At 32.8% G+C, this 18,829-nt stretch overlaps 1 long non-coding RNA gene across 2 annotated transcripts; it reads right to left on the reverse strand.

Moving 5' to 3' along the window:
• Positions 1-939: 939 nt before the first annotated feature.
• LOC141451307 (uncharacterized) lies at positions 940-16,562 on the reverse strand. Of its 2 annotated transcripts, none has more exons than XR_012456675.1 (3): positions 16,360-16,562; positions 6,375-6,597; positions 940-1,236 (listed from the first exon to the last, which is right to left on the reverse strand). It is a non-coding gene; the product is annotated as an uncharacterized lncRNA (long non-coding RNA). The 2 variants fall into 2 exon arrangements; XR_012456676.1 differs by lacking the exon at positions 16,360-16,562 and adding an exon at positions 10,036-10,369.
• Positions 16,563-18,829: the final 2,267 nt, after the last annotated feature.

Here is an 18,829-nt window from a genome sequence, read left to right on the forward strand (position 1 = left end):
GAATCGGGCAGGAAAAGGAAGTAGAAACACTATTGTATTCTTGCTTTTGCATCCGAATTTACCCAAAAGGAAAATAAATTGAATCTAGTTTTATGGTCTGTTCGGGATGACATTAGAAGTGATAATGATCCTTAACTCTTAAATACCTTCTAAATCGAGGGAACTGAGGCAGTCAGGCCTCGCTATCCGCCCCCTAACAGTTCTTTGACCAGCAAATATTGCAGTAAAGCAAAATATCAGATTATTATCTTCTGTCACCCAATTTTCTAGTTGGTCGATTTATTTTTTAAAACTTAGAAAATAAACAGCAATTAAAAATTGCCTAAAATAATGTAAATTAGATCTTTTGTTTTAAACTTCTATTCATCAATTACAGCAGATTTTAGAAAAAGATATCTCCTCTCTTTATAGAGGGGTGAAGAGATTGGCTCAATGGTCAGCGTATTCCTCCAATGCGGAGATCCCAGGTTCGAATCTAGCTGTTGGCCATCTAGATTTTCTCTTCCAAAAAGCTTCTTCACTGACGGTGGTGGAGAGTGTTGTCTGTAACGAGAGAACACTGTCCGGAGGCCGGCAGTGCACTGAAAAAAAGCTCCGAGCGCCAATGACCTCAGAAGTTGACGCGCCTTAAATTAAAAAAAAAAGAAACAGACTATTTCTGAATATTTCAAACATTATATCGCCAACAACTGATTCATAACCGTACAGCGGTGAATTCCTTTATTGAACAAATTATTATTGGCAGGCATCAATCAATTGGAAATCTGCCAATTTCCCTTTGCACCAATCGTCTCATTCTTCTCCCAATATTCTAATTTTTTTTTTTTTAAATCCAAAATATACAATTTAAATGTAGTTCCTTTCAAGTTGCTCTACGCACATTAAATCAGAAAGATATATTTTTAAAAAAAATTGACTACTTAACAGATACTTTTATTTTATTACAATTTAAAGTCAGTTTTTACAACCTTTAATTTATGTGATACTTTTCGCAGATATTTTGAAATAAAATAATAAAATAAAAAAAGCTAATGTTTCTTGACCTAGTTTTTAAAAATAAAATGTATAAAAAAGAAGAAAACTACATTTCTAGAACAATTTAAATTTTATGTAAAAATAACTTAACTGGAATAAAATATACAACTTCATGGGAGCGAGTTTAGACAGTTATATATCTCTCTTTCATTCTTTTTCTTACTCTCTCTCCCTCCTTTATCTTTATCGAATACATCAGATCTGAAAAAAAGGATAATATTTAAATACAACTTTAACTATATATTATATATCAGAAGTTAACATAAAAGAAATGAATGTAAGAAAAGTAGCAAGGACATAACAATAGCGTATTGTAAAAATTGGACCTTTGCTTATATATAAAAAAGTATTTATTTAAATGGCGGCAGAGGGAGAACGATCTGTATTGTATAGAAAATATAGATGTATGTAATATCAAGATTTTATTATTAATAAATAGCAACTAGTAATGCTGTATATAGCGCTACATTATTTATTATGGCACTTATATTAAAATGAAAAGAAATAAATAAAAATTGAATGAATATATTTTATTAAACGATAACTATGATCAATACGCCAATATTGAGTTTTTTATTGATTAATTTATTAAAATAATCATTTTTATTTAACTATTTTTTGTTTAATTTTGCCATAAGTAAAACAGTTGTTCTGTATAATAAATAATTAATGAGGCTGCCCAGTGGTAGCACTCCGCATAAGAAATTTTGATAGTTTTAGCTATCTAAGAGCAGATCACGAGGCCATTGTCGTTTAAGGGTACGTTCACAACGGAGCTGTGAGCATAGATGATAGCGGAGATGATAGCAGTGATGCATCAGCGCTTATAGAATAACCTAGTGTACATTCTTATGTGAGCGTGCACAACGAAGCTTCGACTAGTGACTCATACGCGCTGCTATAAACGAGCATAGATGATAGAATTGAATTTTTCATTTTTCTGCTAGCTGAACTCCAGTATCGGAGCTTCAAAATGGACGTCGAAAAATTATTTAGTGCTGTCTTTACTCATTATTTTTGGTTATTATTTTATTATTTACTTTTAAACAATATTTTGTTTTTTAAATCGTGCTTACATTTATTTTCATGTGTATTTATTTGTTTGGTTTTTTTTTTTTTTTCAATAAAATCATTACTTACCTAAGAGTAATCACTAGTTTTTCTTCTATGGTTATAGGATTTCCATGACAATTTTTCCAAAGTTTTCTTAATTTTGACCTTATTTTTTCTAAAATATAGTCGAATGTGGGTGGACCCATCCTCACAAATTCAAAAAAACGATCCGGATAATTTCTAAGTTCCTTATATAAATACGTAGTGAAATTCACCCAAAGTACTTCGCGTTTTTTATTTATGGTATGTACATGATATTTTCTAAAGCGTTTTTTCTTTAAAATATACCTTTTTGTTGCTGCTGAACATAAAAACTCTTCTTCACTTCTCGGACATGTTGCATGTATCACAGCTCCATTGTGCACACTAATCAGCGATTATATTTTACTCTATCAGTTATCATCTCTGCTATCATCTATACTCACAGCTCCGTTGTAAACGTACCCTAAGACAACTAGGAGAATCGGCAGGAATTATTCGTGAAGGCAGGCGACAGACTAAAGGATTCGGGTGTTCGGTAAAGTGTTGTGGATTTTTTCTTTTTTGCTTTTAGCGGACTAAGGTTATGTGGGACAGGAAAGGAATATTGAGGGCATAATGAATGGATGCATAGAAGGAAGGATTATACCCTTCAGGAAGAACCTCATAGTTCGATGCCGTAGGTTCATATTGGTTTAAGTGAACTGCTGTACAAGGCACTGTGTGTATCATAGTTGAAGCTCAATTTAGTATCTATTCTTTTCAGAAATTACGGATACAAAACCATTTTCTGTAAAAGTTCTAAAAATTAGTGCAGAGGTTACGCAATTCCTCTTGGGAAACGGTATTAGCAGCGGAGCTACATTATTTATTATTCTTTATGTGAAGTGATGAATTTAGAAGCAGTTAGTGGAAGAAGCAGTAAATTAAGCTGATATCTGTTACAATGTCAGTCAGGAGTAGAACTAAATTTAGTGACCATGTTGGGGGTTCACTGTGCCAGGGCAAAAGAAAATCCAAAAGAAAATATGACTAAGTGTGTTGGGTATGAAATAAGGTTCATAAAAATCGTGTCCATGTATTCAAGTTACGGTACTTTACTTCCTCCTTGGGCTACCCAGTCCGATTTAGATCAAATCTGGAGGAATAGTAGAATTTCTTCTCTTTTTTTCTAGTTCTATTTCTTTTCTGCAGAAAATAATTTTTCTTTCTGAATAATTTTACTATTGATACTAACTAATCTAAACAGAATCCAATCAATTTTCACCATATAATTATTTTAAACTTTGTCTTTCTCCAGAAACCCTTTGTTACTGATCTTATCATACCAACGTTACCAGTGGTGGATAATGTGAGATAAGCAATAGGGCGTTCCTAGCGGAGGTCGAGATTCCAAAAACAGTAAGAATTAAGTGACGTTGAAGCGTGGGAGCCTTCAGGGTTGTGACTCTACAGTCCTACTTAACTATAGTGACTCATTTCTACAACTCAAATTGTTGTACTAGTCACCAGACCAGATTTATCATATTGTTATTCCTTCTTTTATATATTTTTTTAAATATTATTTCTTCACAATATCAAACAGTCGCTGCTATCTATCACCTCATTTTTTGTATATTTCATTTGTTTGTTTGTTTGTTTTCTTGTGCCATTGTAACGCTCGTTATAAATTTGAATTTAATGATAATCATTAGTAGTAAACATAGGACCTAGCGCTTTACACCTCTAGAAAGAGCAACAAAAAAATTGTAAAATGATGCCAAAATCTGAAAGTAGTGAAGATAAATATGGTGCTTGAAGAACAGGAGGAGAGAAACTACTTATAGGGTAAGGATGATAATTTTCAGACCTCAAGGAAGACCCGAGGCACTGGCGATTCAAACGGCACGGTGGATTGTCAGAGCAGGTGAGAGACTGTACAAGAGGATTAGAGCAAGTAGAAAGATGTGTAAATAATTGCGATCATCAAGTTGCAAATCCTTTACTATTTTTTTTTTTTTTTTTTTTTTGGCGCATCAACAGCTGAGGTCATTAGCGCCCGGAGCTTTTTCCAGTGCACTGCCGGCCTCCGGACAGTGTTCTCTCGTTACAGACAACACTGTCCATCACCGGACAGTGAGCTGTAAGAAGCTCCTATGATGGCCAAACCTTACTCTAGCTGAGCCAGTTATTTGCAGATTCCCATCAGATTTAAGAAAGCTATTAACTAGATCGTTATATCTAAACTAAGTTAATATCCCTATAGAAACATCCCCACCTTCTGTCTCCTGTAACCTCTCGAATTTCATTACTAAAGACGACACAGTCAAACTAGTTACATTTAATAGTGTTAATCATTTTCAATTTGCCACTTAGATGGAAAAATTCAGTCTAAAATTTAAGATGAACAAAAGGATCAAAAGCAGGACAAAATTCGTTAAACGGAGCAAAAACAAGCCCTTCATGCTCCTCCGGTAAATATTAGTACTGTTAGCTAACTATTGACTAGCTAGTGCTATTCAGAGTATAAATAGATGGTAGGAGATTGGATAACCTTTTCTTTAAAGTATTAATGGTAACTTAGAGTAACTAGGGACTTCTGGGTTTCTGCTTTTGCAAATAAGTGAACAACTTTTTTGTTAATTTGTCCGAAATACCTTTTATTCCATAAGTCAATAAATGCTGAGTTTTCTCGTACGAGTGAGTAGCTAGTAATTCTAATAAAGGATATTTTCAGTTTCTCATTTCGTAACTAATTTGCAGCAAGAGTAACTTACAGATCTCTTCTAGGGTTAAATCAGGATCAATGCTAAGTTTATAAGTTTTTTAGATTCTTGCTCTTTAAAAGATTTTTTTTTTTTTTTTTTTTCCTGCAATTAGGTTTCAGCCTAAAAACAAACTAAATAATCATTCAGTAATAATTGACCGGCTGGTACTGTATGTAGTCACTGTTACACATAAAACTGATTCTAGGCAAGAGAATTTTCGTTCTAGTTGATGTTAAGATAGCGAGTCCACATAAATAACACCATCTGTACGCAAGCTAGATCCGATAACAATCTGTGTTTGAAGCGTTCAAATAGGTGTTGCTGCCAATTATCATTATCTCTTTTTTTCTCATACTTTCAACACTTTCAATACTGTAAACGCTAAATTATTATTTGATACACTTTCCCACAAACTGCCTAACCATCAAGAACAATTTACAACAATAAATTAGTAGAAAATTATTCATAAACTCTACATAAAAGTAAAAGGGCGTTGACAGTTGTTGCTTAAATCACATCGTAAATATTCAACGAATACGTTCTACGCAATAAAAACCACCATTGAGCTTGCTATTAATATTGTTATATGTTCAACTTTTGATTATTTTTGGAGTTCAGCGCAATAGATTTTTTTCTCCATTTTGGATTATTTTTATTTTGTTTAATTATATTATCGAACGTGAGAAACAAGAAAGTTCCACAGTCTAAAATACGATTGCACCAACTTATTTAGGCTAATATTTGGCTACATAGTAGTACGTAGCTGAAGAAGAGCGAGATGAGAAGGAACAAAAGAATAAATAAGGAATTAAATAGACACACATAGGAAAGAGCGTTAGCTAGGTGGTTAGCGTAAAGGGTACCCACGTTGAGATCCTGGGTTTGAATCGCAGCTTTTTACAGAAATGGATAGTATTGTCTGTAACCAGAGTAAACAGTTCGGAGGCAGGCAGTGCACTGAAAAAACTGGGCGACAATGAAGTCAGATGTTGATGCACCCTAAATTAAAAATTAAATAAAACACTAGAATTAAATGCTTGAAACTTCGAAAACAGCAATGATTCAGTGGAAAGCGCTAGGATCAATACAAATCTGTAGATAGCCCGAAAGTGATGACCAGATTAGCTCGTGCTATCCACGAGCTACAGATCCTTTGTAATGGATTAAGATCCAGGATCTCTAGTGGGGGATAAAAACAAATTAATGACCTTCGCTGCCTGCCCTGATTGGTTCAAAATGGATTCAAAACAAAGGGGACATCATAGAACTGGTGTGCACTTTTATTTACTTGGGAGTGTCAAATTTCTCATTTGGAAGGTCAAGCCGACCTAAGTTTTAAGCTGCAAAGGTTTCAGTCAATGACAGGCGAGTTTAAAACAAAACTTTAATAATAGTTTCAAAATTATTTGAAATGAAATTAGTAGAACCATATGAATGCAATCAATATGCCAGTATTTAAGAAAACTCAACTATATTAGCTGAAATAATTGAATTACTCACTACAGAAATACAATAAATTTGCTCATGCTTAAGTTTTTTATCAGCTTCCGGCCGTTCCTTCAAGTGCTGAATCTTACGTCCGCTACTGATGATAGCCATAATAGAACGTTAAGGCATTGGGGATTACTTGACATGCTCCTCTGGCTAGGCGACGTCAGCCAATCAGATGGTCATCCTCAGACTTCTTGAAAGGTTCCGTGGGAAGTGTTGAGGTTGAGAGGATCTAGAATAAGCAAATTATTAGTAATTTAATTTTGAATAAAAGGAATTACAGAATCAGGCTTATTTCTTTAACAATAGACCTCGTCACTTTAATTTTTCTCATTAATTTCGCCCTCGCAAATTTTGAAACAAATTATCTTACAATATTTCTGTTGAAATTAAAATAAGTAGGTAATTCTTTAAAATATAATATTTACAGAAGTGCACAACTATCACGTATAATAGTTAACATATATTACCAAAATGGCAGCTATTAATCAATAAACCCCAGAAATGATTAAAAGATAGGGATGGGCGGAGTGATAGGGTAATTCCGATCTGATTGTTAGATGTTCCATTACTTAGCAGCGGTATCTACAGATTACATGCTAAAATTAATGTGTTTGGGTTACATCAGGTAATAAAGTAGAGACATATTATTACTACCATGAGGTGTTACACTGGGTATAATGTATGTAAGCAAGCCATATTACAGTTCACACTCTCTTATAATCAAGCTCTCTGTCTACTGTCATTATATTAATTAACTCGCTTTCAATTATGTATTTATTTATTCCGACGATCTTGTTTTTTTTTTTTTGGTTTTTAATATAAAATTTTTAATTTATTGGTTATCAATATTTATTAGGTAAGGTAAATTATCCTTCGAGTTAAAACCGTTAAACCTAATTGGTAATAATTGCCGTGGAAAGTGGAAGAATTTCAGGTTTATAAAGCAATCGCATTTCTTGGTAATATTATGCGAAAAAAATAAACATTTTCATTTTGTTTGTTTATTTTTTTTAATTAATATTTAACTCATAGAAGATCTAACGTCACAACTTGGAATCGGGCCAATTTTCTAATATACTATTCAATTACATTCGCTAAAAGAGAGAGGAACTACCAGACACTCATTGCCAGTTGTGAGAAGATCACGAGGCCGCTGACACTTGTGGCATCGACTGGGAGATTCGAGATGAGAGATTTCTAGCTAAGAGACTTTCAAGGAAGAAAGGGTTCACCTCTTATCTAAGGATGAATGATGAGTAAGTGGTTACAATCAAGGAATATAAGGGACGTGATGGATAGTAAAGTTGAGACCAGTAAGAGAACCAATCAGGAATCAAAGATCTGTCAGTGAAAAATTTCACAAGTATAATTTCAGTTCTGTACTGATCCTTAACCAAGTATCAAAATCATCCACAAAGAATGAATGCTGTAAAACAACTCCTTTATGAAAGCAAGACAGAGATAAATTCGATGGTACGGCAGCATCTAAATGGTCAAAAATGATGGGGAAAGAAGCGACTAATTTGGTTCATTTTTACCATCTTACATCCAAGAATATACACTATGTATTGACGTTAGGGAAAATTATGAAGAATTAACATTTGAGGCGGAATTTTCGAATTAAGAAACTGGATTCGTTAGAGGTTTGAAAGCTTACTTGAACCCCACAAAACAAGATTTAAGCTTGGATTGCTTTTAATGTCAGTTTGGATCTAAAAAAAAAAAAAAACCCTAAGCGGCTATTTCCGTACTTGACGCGTAAATCTATAGTGAGATTTAATTGTTAGTGAAGTTTTTGACGATGTACAAACTAAGGTAGAGGATACAACTGGCAGAGGGCAAAACTATTGCGAAAAAGTTCTGGAGTTACAAATATTGTTGTACCTTTTCTGTTTTGTTATATCTTTATACTTCCACATTTATAAAACATTTCTAAGGAAGAAAGATGGGTGCAGAAAGATCTCCGGGATTGAGCTGGAAAGCAGAGCCCCTTTCGTAGTGGGGAGAACTGTTCCGAGATTGCTCAGGACTTGAATTTTTATACATAAATCCAATGACAATTAATAAAAAAAAATTACAACGCTATTTTAACATGTCAGCGCAATGTGATTAAGAGATCTGGTTACTGCAGATTCAATAATTTAGAGTGTTCACTATTATTATCAATTATTAATTAAATATTATCAATTAAATCAGGGGTGGCCAACCCGCGCACCGCATGTGGCATACCTTGAAAAATTATATGGCCTGCGATATTCATCTTACTTTTACAAAATTTGTTTATTATCACCAAATGGAGTTGATTTACTTACAATGTATACAATAATAATGAATATCAGAATCAAAATATATTTTATTTATAACACTTCTGTCACAAAAGAAAAATTTTCGAATTTGAGAAATCTGGCAAAAGAAAAATTATGAGCGCTTTTGGATCAAATACACCTGCGAATCGTTTTTTTGTCTCCAAAATGAAATCTACCACACAAAGTTATGCAGTAAACTTTCCTAAAATGTGTACATTTATAGTAGTTAGTCATCTACCTCATCAATTGTGCGGAATTACCGATTTCCAGCTCAATTTTTAAAGGAAGGTGATAAATTAGTTGCTTTAATTTTCCTTCATATTTGAATTTAACTAGACGTTTTTGGAACATAATCATCTCTAGTCCCAGCAAGCAAAAGATCTTGTAAAACTGTAAACAACAACAAACAAGGTTGCCATTTCCTTCTCTTCCTATCCCAGAGGCTTCAAGTTATTCAAGCCTGCGAAGTAGAACGTAGAATTGTAGAATTTGAAACGGGAAGAGACCTACGCCCCAAGGCACCGAAGCCACAAGAGGCTTATTGTGCCAGTGGCTATGAAGTAAAGAGGCTTACTATTTTTATATCATTAAAATCAAATATTATGAATTCAACAACCAAGTGTTTGGACCCATTTTTCAATCAGCTTAAACAACAGTTTGTCTTAACAACATATGAGTATTGTTTTTCAATGAAGTTGTAATTTTTCTAACAATTAAAAGTTGCTCTTCGCGGGATTCGAACTGGAAATTACCCACTTACAAAACTAAGCTTCGTAACCAGGACACCAAATATAATTCAGAAAATAATTAGAGAATAGAAAAATAAGCTTTTTTTTTGTGCCCAAAATACAGAATCCTATTTCTATCTACCTACCAGATGGATAATTTACAAAAAGTGTTTTACTGACGAAACAGACTCATATACATAACCACAAAGTTCAGGCTAAAAAATTTAATTTAGTTCACTGGACTAGGATTTCTCTAAAAACAAAATTAAATAATCTTAGCATATACATATGAATATTTATGACGAAATTTGATATATATTTCTTTTTTTAACAGAAACTTTGTATTTTGGAATGTTGATTTCATAAAACTATCTACTCAGTTAGTGAGATATTTCATTATCTAAACACTCTAGAAAAGTAAAACTACAAGAAGTAAGAACTAACCTTATTAAAAAGATTAGGCAATTTTCTTTTATAAAAATAAAAATAAAACTTATTTTTAATAATTTACATGACAGCATGTACGCCTGGACTTTTCCTTTTTAAATTTAAAAATTAAATGTACATGTGTTAAGTTCAATTTCATCAAAAGATAATTTAAATTACAGTTTCATAATTTGATGAATGGCTTACTTTTAGTTCGTCAATCTATGAATTTCAATGTATTAAACTTTTTGGACGACGTCTAATTATTTTTGGGTGCAGTGAATTACATTGTTAATCATCATCAAATATCATTGAATAAAAATCTTATTTTTACAGCTTTCACTAGCTACTTTTTGAAACGGAGTTTTCAGCGTGTAATATACGTGGTAAGCGACTGTTTTTCTTGGATAAAAGGAACACTAATGCCATATAGATCTGTTTAGCAGTCCCATATTTTCAAATCCAACCACATCCTATTGAAATCCTCAGGCTATTGAATTAGAACGAAGAAATAATGGTGTTAAAAAGATTCTGTCCGATTCAAAGAACAAAAACCTATACAAAATTATGACCACAGAGGTAATGGACCACTTTCATTTCCATTTTTCATGTAGATGACATCGTTTATATGCGAGAGAAATTAAAAAGGTTTAGCAAGAATAATTTCAGAGAAATTAGTTTAAACTTCTGTAAATGGTACTTTTGGATTGCTCGATAATGATGCTGTATATACTGTATGGTGGTTAGGGCACCAAAAGTATTCGCTTCCTCAAACTCACCTCATCTCTGTCCGAATATGTAAAGTGAAGCCTGCTACTAGGAAACACTACTGCGTCTTAAATTTACTTATAGTAGTTATTATTGGCTACTTTTTCAGAAAGTGATGCCTTGGTCGAAGACAGGTAGCTTACATTCTTTTCCATTCTCCTTTGTATAAACACATTAAATAAACATACAAGAACAAGATCTCATCTTAGTTTTGTGATCCTCGCCATCTGTGAGGATTTCATTTAGTACTCAGCATTATTTCAAGGACACTGTGAAAGAACCCAAGTAAGAACAGATTACTGAAATTTTAGGAGATTACAGCATTCCCAGTCGTATTATATGGTCTTGAAGCCAGCACATTAACTCTTCCACCTCTAAAGAAAAATCGAGGCAGCCGATATGTATTTCCCACCGTCTGTAACTTAATTTCCGGTGGTACGCCAAAGAGGAACACAATTGCAATATTTCCTCACGCGAGGAGTAAAAGTAAGTAAAAAATAATTATTTTTCTTATTTTAGTAAAACTTACCTAACTTTATAAATAAACAATAAATGACAAAAAAAAAATTAAATTTAAAAAAAATGTGACAAATTTATCTTAATTATAAAAATAGATATTTTGTTTTTTGAATAAATTACAATTCCTTAAAGACAAGTTATTTATACATTTATTAATGTTTCGTAATAACATAACTGGCACCACTAATTATAATTCTTCCAAAGAAATGTTAATGGAATTTTACTGTTCACCATATATTCTTGGTTGACATAATGTTGTTTTAATTAGTCAATATATTATTAATTAAAGTATTTTGTCGTAAAGAATTTTTAATTGTTATTAAACTGTGTCTTGATTAATTTATAAATAACAATTGAAAGAAACAATCGCGCTTCATTTTATTTTCTCATGTTAAAATTTCAAAAATGTCAAGCCATCGAATAATATTTATTATAAACAACTTTATCCCCTACAGGAAGCGCCTACACTGTAGGATGTAACAGGAAATAAAAAAATAAATAAGGAATTCCGTTGTAATTAGATTTCTACAGTTACAATTTATTGAAATTAAATTATATTGTTGAGAAGCCGGTTAACTATCGGTATATATCAAGCCAAATACTGGAGCATACAACCTCGGCAGATTTCATGGGAACTCCATGACATTGGAATTAGGTTGTGTGATGTAAGAGAGGGCAAAACGATGATTTTTTGCAACCATGGCAATGAAGAGTTAACAATAACCCTGAACTCTAATTGGTTTGTTTTTCAGCCTTTATACAGATGGCATATTGTTACTGATAGAATCTGAATAATATTATCAACTTACATTTTAATTCAACAAAGAACGGACAAGTTTAATGTATGAATTGAATGTTTTACTGAAATGGTTTTCTTTTTTTAAGAAAAACTTTTGCGTTCTTAAAGATGTTCGAAACTATTCCAACAAAGAAGTATACTGTGTATATTTCCTGAACATGGAGAAATCTAGCGTTTCCAGACTGATCACTCACACTGCTTTCTCTGACATAGCATCCAGCGGAACAGTTACAAATCCATCGTAAGTGTGGCCAAGTATTTGCTATTTCTTAAGACGTGGCTTAACGTGCCCAAATTAACTTCTAAATTGTGCTACTTGGATTAGTAATGGAAGCTCATTTCCCAACAAATAAAAAGTAGCTAGAAAACTGAAACTAGAAATCTCCCACTCTTTCCTACACCAAATCCCCTTAATAAATATTTTGCGTACTTAGCTTCGATTAGTTTTTTGTGGGGGAAAAACATTAGAAAAACAATTTCGAACGCGCAATTTTAGAAACTTATTGAATTTTCACGATAACTGTGAAATATTTTCTGGCAGAACGGTAGTTTTTTGATAACTTCCAAGCCATACAAAAAGAAATGATTCAATGCTTATTATGTATATGTATATATATATATAACTCTTTAAATCTATTTCTACTGATTTAATGGTAAAATCGTAATTTATGTTCAACAGGTAGATAATAAGAATATCAAGAACCTAAAACTTAATTAACTGACTAACAATTATCATATAAAGGAACTTTAAAGTAAAATGCCACATTAGAGCAAAGCAGAAACTAACCATTCCCATAGGACGTTTCTGTATTCCCGTTTTTTTGAAATATGTACATATCAATGATATCAAGTAGCTTTACCTTAACATAATAAATGAATAATTGTAACATTATTTAAAGCGAATTGTTGGAGTTGTTCTTGAAAATAATCCCTAAAAAGCGAAAAGCAAAACCTTAAAATGATAGTTTTGGGTGAGGGATTTTCTTGGTTAGGCTCTGTTGCAACCAATATTTTTGCGATTTCTCTTTTTTTGAAGTTGTGTTCACCCGTGCACACAGAACAATCTCTGAAAGCACCTTTTTTCACAAGGGCATCTCAATAAATGTGTTCATGGAAGTAATCGGCTTTCCACCCTCCCCCAGACAGGTCTCAACATCAACCAACTAACATGAACCGGAGGCGGAAGCATAAACTTTATTATCAACATTTTCATTTGACAAATAAAAAGTAGATTTACACAGATTTCGAACTGGCAATCTTCCTCTTACGAATCCACGCTTCAGAATCATTCACTCTTCCTGATGAAAAACATGAATTGAGTGAAAACTCGAAATAGAAAATTTGCAACACTTTCTTTCATAAGTTGTAACACATAATGAATTTGTAAACAACAAAACTAAATGAAAAGAAATTTGCGAATTTGGTTTCAAAGCAGAGAACCCAGCTTTGAGCAAGCACCACTAAGACTTTCCCTTCCAAAGAGCTTCTTACAGCTCACTCTGTTGAGTGATGGAAAGAATACTATAAGGAGAGAGCACTGTCCGGAGGCCAGCAGTACATTAAAAAAGGCTACGGGACAAAGATGCTCAGCTGTTGACACGCCTTGATCTCATAATTTGTTTAATAGTACTTCATCTGTTTTTTTTGAAGGTGGTAGGAAGTCTTGCTTATTAAGGTGGCAGACCTAAACGCTGGAAGGTAATCAATACAATACGATTTCAATCTCTTAAAAAAAAATCTAAACTGTAAGCAAGCAAAATATCAGAAAGACTGAACGGCAGTTTTGCAGCGTTAAAGAGAGTAGTTCGAAAATGATGTGAAGGTTAGAAGATAATTTGGAAAGGCGAAACGACGACAACAAAGCCTGAACGCTGAAGAAAAATGGGATCACGGTAGCCACACTGTTATTACGTCACCAAGTTACAGTCGGCCTTGCAAGGCAGTCACCCCAATCAGTGTTTGTTTTTTTTTTGTCTCCTCTCTTTGATTTTAATTTATTGTCCGGTTTCCTTTCTTTAACTTCTTTTCTCCATTCTATTTTTTTAATTACTACGCATTAGACAATACAATTTAATAATGACTGGTAATTTTTTTGTAAAATACTGTTTCACCATATCGATGAGTTTTTGGCACATTTTTAGAGGAAGCGAGACGGTTTAGCACGTTAACCTGAGTGTAGTTACTGTGTACAGTACTGTCAACTGTCAACCAAGTAAGTTTCAAAGCTAATTGGGTCGGCCTACATAGAAGTTGGTAAAACAAATACGAAATCCGTTGATAACATTAATTTTTTAGAAAAATAACATCCAACTGTTAAACTACTGATTGACTATAATAAAAATTCAACATTAGTTTCTCTCATAACATTTATGTAGTAGATTAATTTAGATTAGTTTAAAATCAAGAGCGATAACTGATTTAGTATTAGATACATTTTTGATCCAATCAATCATTAGGTTTATTTTCTGATATTTAATCATGGAATTTCGGTTCCCGGCGTGTCACCTCCATTCTAGAGTCAAAAGTGATAATATATCAAGTGGAATACCATGTTTTAATATTACCCTCTCCCAAAATGTGCCCTAAACTCTATGCAAGCATATTACCAGGTAAAGAAAGATGTAGGAAATCCATAATACCAGAGATTTCAGTCTGATTGGCCGAACAAAATTATGACTGACACCACCCAACATTTTTTTTATTTTATTTATTTGTTAAGTTACACCAGCGCTAGATGCACTATTAGTAACAATGACAATAACTGACCACTACAAACTCACAAATTGAGAAGTTACCCAGTGATAACACTCCCTTACCCAACATTAAAACCCCAAAATGCAAAATTAGATGGTTCATGTGTCCATTAGAACGTTTACTAGATAAGTGTTAACAACACCCATTACACACCTGCATTGCGTAATTAGTATAACTTAACCCCTTTAACAATAAAGCTTCTATTTTTGCCTCATCATGACTTTTTGGTGAGAAATGGTGTTAGTGTACATTCTTATCGTGTATGTGCCAAAATTTGGGCAAAATAAGAGCAACGATTTGGGAACTTATAAAGATCTTACAATTTACACTCATTGTTATATACAATAAATTAAGTCTACATATTTTCATACTATACGATTCCGCAAAAATTTAAATTTTATTTTTATTTCAAATTCACTTTCTAATTCCTTTATTTTAGGAGAATGCCTCCCAAATTTTAGATTTGCTTTGTTTATATGGGAATAAAATCCATTTTTTATTAAATATTAAGCCGCCTCTTACCTAACACCCAATTTATATTCATTAGTTTATATAAATTCATAAAAATATCAAGCAGTAGAAACAGGACGCCAAGTAGAGCTAGTTGCATTCTCAAATCGAATTAGATATTTGTAAATTCACGTCATAAATTAGAGTTTAATTTATATTTCGCCATTACATTTTTGTATATAATTATTTAGTTATTTGATACTATTAGGATCTTGATACATAAACTGTAATATATTATTATTTATGGAACCCCCTTAAATATTAACACACATTGTTACTAAATCTATATACTTTATGTAGTATTTTAACAGTTTAATTACAAAATATAAAATGTGAACTGGCCGGAAATGTAATATTTGAAGCTATTTCCTTGCACTCTGTTAGATGGAGAAAAGAAATCCGCTGCTATTACTGACAGAATCCTCAATGAAGTGTATTCTCGAGTCATGTTCTGTAGAGATAAATAGAAGAAATGGAGCAATGCAAACTGACTCGATCTGAATCGGTGTGGAAGCTACTAGGACGATATTCCAAAAAAAACCACCAGGTCTTCAATTCCGCTTAGGTCTGAGAATCAGATCACACCCAACGATCGTGAGAGATCTTTCCACACAAAGGCCCAAACTTAAGTAAACAGGCGTACCAAAGAGTGTTTGCTTGAAAACTGTCCTCTGTTACCTCTGTTTAATCCTTGAAGTCATGGAAAAGTGTGGCCATGTAGAATAAATTCGTGAACTGGAGAAATTATTGGATATTTGACCAAGAACAAATAATTATTTGAAATTTTAATCCATCAAACCAAAGCACACGGAGACCCTTTTGGAAGCGGAAAACAGGAAATGTGTGAAATATTCGCAGCTAGCCGTGGACGGTCCATCTCAAATTTTAGTTTCAGAAAATAATTTTAACATCTGAACTGAAAATAAAATGTTTGGAGCTCTGGTACATGTGAAAGAAGATCCAGTACTTTGAAAATGAGCAGGTGCGAAAAAATCCTTTCACTTAAATTTTCAATATTCTAAGTTACGAATTTCCATTTTACCCTAAGTTCAGAAGTTCTTAATATACGATAAAAGTAACGATCTAATACAAATTTGTATTAAATCACTAATAATAGAGTTCAAATTTTTCGGAAAATTTAAACGCAAATTTTGTAAATTTATACTGAAAGGAGCACTTACTTTTAATTGAATTTCTTCATACATGGAAACCTAGCAATGCTTCTGAGGATCCACATATTGTTCTGAAGCGGCAATTTAAGAATAGAACCCAACAGAATTACCTACAAATGTTCAAACAGAAAAATAAAAGTTCTTATTATCTAAATCAAAGAACACTATGTTCAGACTCTAACACACTCTTATAAATAAAAAATTACAAACTGGATGACAATTGAAATAAAACAGAAAGGGTCCAGACGCACCCTGCATGGAATTCTGTACAATAATGCCTTATATTCACCAAAAAAGGTTACTTACAGTAACGGATGTACATTAAACAGTTTTAATTACATAAATAGTACTAAGAAATTAAGTATTCCTTTAAACTCTTATAGTACTTAATTAGATTTCCTCCATTCTGAGAATGGGCTATGGTGGGGCCTTTTTCTCTAGTTCCAGCTTATTTTATATTCCTTGCTTAAGTTACAGGAGAAAAGTGATACAAGTTATTTGTGACTTTCACTTGAAACACAACAATCTCGTTAAATAAAACTTTCCTTTAAATTATGTCCAGTTAGTTATCGGTCATGTTATGGTTCAGTAAATTATTTTGATAACGCCGAGAGCAAACAAGCCATTAAAAAAATATAAAAAGTTTAATTAGGTAAGTGTTTTACCCACCCTAATTCAGCTCATGTTCTATCGTCAGCAAGGCTCTTAGTAAATCAACGGCCACTACGAGCTTTACCTCAATCGCGAGCAATTGGTTTTGGAACCTGGCGCTTGCGCCAATAGAACAATACTTCGCTTGACTTTGATTGTCGGTAGTGGTGTGACGACTGATCGCACGCTGATTTTTGTACTGATTTTGGCCCGTTACCGTCTGGGAACAGTAACCCAGAAAAAAGAGCCTATCGATTTCTGGAGAAGGATCAGAAAAGTGTTTTAGATGGTCGTTGACTTAGAAGGAAGAGAAACTGTAACGAGTGAATCCTGCTGGGGCCGGGCAGTGCACTGAGACAAGTTGCAGGCGTCAGTGGACCTTCACTCTCTTAAAGCCAAAAATGTTAACATGGATTCTGGCTAAATAAACAGCCATTAGTGCAAATTTTGGCATTTTTTAGTTCCACCCACCTAGCTTGGACAGATGCCAGCTCTTCAGTTAATCTAAGAGATTTCTTAAGTTAATCTGTGCTGGTCAAGTCCAGCTAAAATCGGCTCAGAGTCGGTTTACCCGGCTCATTCTTTTTACATGTGTGACCCATCTAAGTCTATCAATATTAAAAGATGTCACATTATCGTAGCTTTTGTAAAAGTGTTTCATTTAGGGATTCCATCTTCAATTCCAAGCATGGTCGTCTCTCATAGCTCCATAAATTTTCCACAGTACTAATTTGGCTCGTTATTCATTACTTTGTTGTTGCCCTCATCTCTGTGGCGTACGTGTTCACAATGAATGCAGTAAAAAAAATATTTTATTCTTTATAATCAAATACGCAGCTGGTTTGCATATTTTTTTTTTATAAGCCTTAATAATTATAATAGAATTTTGTTTTACTACTAATACGATTTAACTAATACCCAGTTATAATGTTGAAATAATTTTTAATACTCTCTTACGGAGTTAGTGTGTGTGTCCCAGTTGTTAGTAAATATCTATCTACGTATATAAAAAAAAGTTATGTAAACTGTGAAGCGAAGTTTCAGAACGAAGTGGTGCTTGGTAGCTTGAATTATTACTTTTATAAGCAAGTTTTTAATTTTTAAACTTTTATTTAAATAATAATAATAACACGCAATAATAGTAGGTGGTTCTACTACCGATATTAACTACAATTTCACGCACGGCCAACAATTACATTTGATATACTCGTATATAAGAAGTATGATGGATAAAAAAAATGCTTTAACAAAATCTATTTTATACTCTTTGGCAGAAAGAAACTATCTTTAACAATACGATTTACTATTGGTGTTGATAATTTAAGTATACACCAATACAGGATATTGAAATTTTATTCATAAATTTGCAAAATTATGTGTAACTCTGTATGTACTTTATTTCAATTTCTCATAGCTGCATATATGTACCATACAAAAAGGATCTATGCATTGATTGCTTCTTTCAAATTAATTAATAATTTTTACCGCAATTCCATTTTTATATTTACTACTTATAATTTTGGTTAATTTATTTAATTGGAAGAAAATAATAATATCATAAGAAATAAAACTTATTAAATAAACTTATCTGCCACCAGTTTTGTGAAGCTTTAAAGGACATGAAGTTAAGTCTGATACAGTTTAGAGTTATGCAGAAATTTTTCCTGACGGCACAGGCGCTCCCTTAAAGGTTCAGCAGGTTGTAATCTTCCCAAAATATCTTCAAAAACATTAAAGTTCTCTTATTATAGGCTATGAATATGTAAATTTATCGAACATAAAAGCGCACTATTTAGAAAATTCCAGCTCCAAGACAGTTATTAATTTA

Source organism: Rhodnius prolixus, unplaced genomic scaffold (genome assembly GCF_049639745.1).
Source record: "Rhodnius prolixus isolate KJV_2025 unplaced genomic scaffold, Rpr scaffold_1, whole genome shotgun sequence".
Taxonomy (NCBI): Eukaryota; Metazoa; Arthropoda; class Insecta; order Hemiptera; family Reduviidae; genus Rhodnius; species Rhodnius prolixus.